Below are 3,699 nucleotides of genomic sequence, written 5' to 3'. Positions count from 1 at the left end.
CTTGACTTTGCATTAATTGATATAAATTGATAATGCTTTTAATCTTTTTTATTTTTTTATTTTTTTATTTTTTTGATTAGTTTATATAAGAAGAAGTTTTTTTTAATACAAAGTTTCTTGATTATCAAATATCAAACCAATATTTCTTTGTGACATAGAAGTCTTTATTTACAAAGTGTTTTCAACCTCATCTTTAAAGGTTTTCAATAAATTATTTCTTTAAGATTGATAAGGAAATTTGTATCATGTATTATCTTGCCAATATTATTGAATTTGATCTAATTTAATTTTTATTAATCTAATTTAAAAATATTCCAATAATTTGTAAGTTAATTTTTTCAAATTTTTTTGAGCAATATATGACATCAATCAGCTATGCCAATATCAATATTATACGCATTTCTTGTCATATGCTCAAACTCATGATAGCAAAGAAGATCAAGTTGCTATTTAAGAAGTACTTTTTGATCACTTCTAAAACTAGAACTATCTTGCAACATGGCTTGATTACAACTTAAATAAAAAATCAAATACAATGAAAAATTGATTATTTAATTTGTAATAATGTACTAATGCAAAGCACACTTTATAGATTTTCAAATCAATTGCAAAAAAAGTATGTGGTGTAGTGCCACTAAGCTTTAAATTAGTTTATTTCAAAAATTAAATTATATCCATTTTAGGCCAAAAATCTTTTTATTTTATTTTTATTTTTAAAATTTTTTATGCCTAAATATAAGCACTAAATCAAAAAAAGAATTATACACTTTTTCATATCTCCATTAAATCAAAATTAATTATACAATTTAAGATTTTGAAAAAAATAGATTATTTTAATAATTTAAATATTCTAAATTTATAAAAAAATAAATTAAATTGTAGTAAAAATATAAATATTAATTAGATTTGAAAAGAACTTAAGACATACAAATAAAATTTATAGTCTATTTAGACTTAATACAAATATCAAATACAAATTCGTAAAGTTTGAATAGTTTTAATTTCTTTTCTACATTTGAAAAAAATTCTATATTCAAATTTCTTTTTAATGATTGTTCTATCTTCAAAGAATAATCAATTTTTATTTATAAATTTATATAAAATTCTATTTAGGTAAATAAGTAAATAAAAGTGAAAGTATAATATGTTACCTTGTAAAAGCTATTATCTTAGATAAGTTGCTAATGGTTAAAGAATTGAGTCTTGATAAATGGAAAAAGGTATCTTATGGTTATAGGATGAGATTAAAGACTAAGAATCAAAATTAAGAAGATAAAGTATCAACTAAGAAATATTTAAAGACTAGGTAAAAATAATTAGTATTTGGCATAAGATATTTTTGTAGTTAGTGAGATGCTAAAGGATCTAATGACCATGTGAGTAAAAGTCAAGGAGTAGAAGTTGTCTTTTAGAGCAACAACCACCACCTATAAATAATAGATGTTGGAAGTAAGAGTCATCTTATTCCATACTCTTTTTGTATGCAATGTTAGTGACGCTATGTAATGTCACTTCAAAGTTCTTTTTCTTCAATAGATTATGAATCCACTCACCTTAAGTTGTGAGTTTTGAAGTTTTTTATCGTCTTTCTTATTGTAAAGAATAGATCTTATGATTACTAATGTTAGAATTTGATTCTTTCTAATCTCATTTTTATTTCTAATTGTTGATGTAGTTTCAAAATTACTTATTATTAAATATATTTATTTTCAAAAAGATTATTAGATACCTTAAAATGATGTTTTATAATATTAGTTTTGTATATTTTTGATGAGTTACATCATTGGTGTACTTATATTGTGCTTTCATATACTTAAGTTCTTAAAAGATCCTCTTATAGTAATTAAAAGTATTATGTGAGATTAAAAGAGATTAAAGAATAAAAAAAGTTATATAAGAAGTTTAAATAGAATATAAGACTTGTAAGAAGTCTTATTAGTGAAGTTGAAAGTGATTAAAAAATAAAATCACTAGTTTACTTACAAAAATGGTATTTTGGTTTTTTAACACAACAATATCTTTTTGTTGATTTTTAGAGCTTTATATTTATTTTTCTTCATTTTTTTTAGTACACCTCTTTTTTAGACATGGCTTCAAGTGAGGGTAAAGGCTTACAAGTAATTGAAAAGTTTAGAGATAACAACTTGTACCATTGGAAGAAAAAAATAGAGCTTTTGTTGGCTTCATTGGACTTTAGGGACATTATTGATGAAAGTGGAGCCTATAAGGGAAAATTCTGATGTGAAGATGAAGAAAGAGTATAAATTTCATAAAAGAAAGATTTTTGGGATTATTGCAATAAATCTTTATGATGCCAACTTTTCACATGTAATTGCTTGCAATGAACTTATAGAAGCATAGAAGACTATTTGCAACATCTATGAGAGTAGAAATCTTATCAATATTCTATAGATAAAAAAAAAGTTCTTAAAGATAAAGATAGAAAAAAGACATGACTTCTTGGCTCATGTTAATAAGATAAAATTATTTAGAAATAAACTATCAATTGTTAACAAATCAATTGAGAATAGAAAATTTGTGTTGATATTATTTATGAGTCTTCTAAAGTCCTACAACTATTTTATTGTGATATTAAAATCTATTGACATAAAGGAACTTAGAATGAATTATGTCACATCAAAACTTATCCATGAAGTGATGACAAGCAAAAAAATAAGCTTTAAAATAGAGTTTTGAATCTCTTTTCAAGATAAGACAAAAGTAGCCATTTTTTTTTAAATATAATAATTTAAAAATAAAAATTACTATATTTATAAAAAATAGATGACTTTGTAAAGAATTGCTATAAGGCTAAAAAAAAGATAGAGAGAATACAAACAATGCTCATGATAGTTTTAGTGGAGATGATTATGCTTTCATGGCAAATAAAGAAGCCTCTATGGCTGCTATATCTAAGTGGATTATAAATTTTGATGCTATAAAATATTATATAAATATATATTTATTTATAAAATATTTATTTAATATTTATGAATACTCATAAGTATTAAATGAATATTTGTATAATATATGCTAAACCTTTTTCACTCTTGTCAACATCTTTCTAGTCTTAGTCTTGTCTCAAGACTTTTTAGTCTTCTTGTTTTTGGCAATAGCCATTCTAATTAATATTACATCACATTTTGAGTGACTTTCTAGTTCTCTTTAGTGATAGAAGAGTGTATTGAGGATTCTCTTTCTTTGAGATTTATTTCCGTGATAATTTGACTAGAGTGCTAACATATTGTTTCTGTCTTGTTTTCGAAGTGAGTGGATTACTCTACTTCTATTGTTGTATTTTGAAGATTGTGGACTACTCACCTTTAAATAAAAAAACTTATTTTTTAACACTGATCTTTTTCTTAAAGAGAGTGAATTATCCCTCTTTGTGGTATTTATTTTTAGAAGTTGTCGATTACCTTCCTCTAATTTAATTTTTGAATTCGTTTGAGTTGTCTATGGAAGGAAAGATTATGGATGCTACTCTCAACAAAAGTGAGAATAGATTTGGAACTATGGCAGATCTTCATGAGCTTGTCAACACTCTAAGAGTGAAAATCTCACATATTTTCAACGTGAATTATGGAAGTACTATGCCTATGCCTATGAAAGAAGTTTAAGGTATGCGGTAAGAAGTTGTGTAGTTGAAAGAAGCAAGTAGATCAACGTTACAACCAAATCCAGGGAGTTTTGCTTTTA

Source organism: Physcomitrium patens, chromosome 23 (assembly GCF_059467195.1).
Source record: "Physcomitrium patens ecotype Gransden chromosome 23, ASM5946719v1, whole genome shotgun sequence".
NCBI lineage: Eukaryota > Viridiplantae > Streptophyta > Bryopsida > Funariales > Funariaceae > Physcomitrium > Physcomitrium patens.
Note: the sequence above shows the minus strand (reverse complement) of the source record.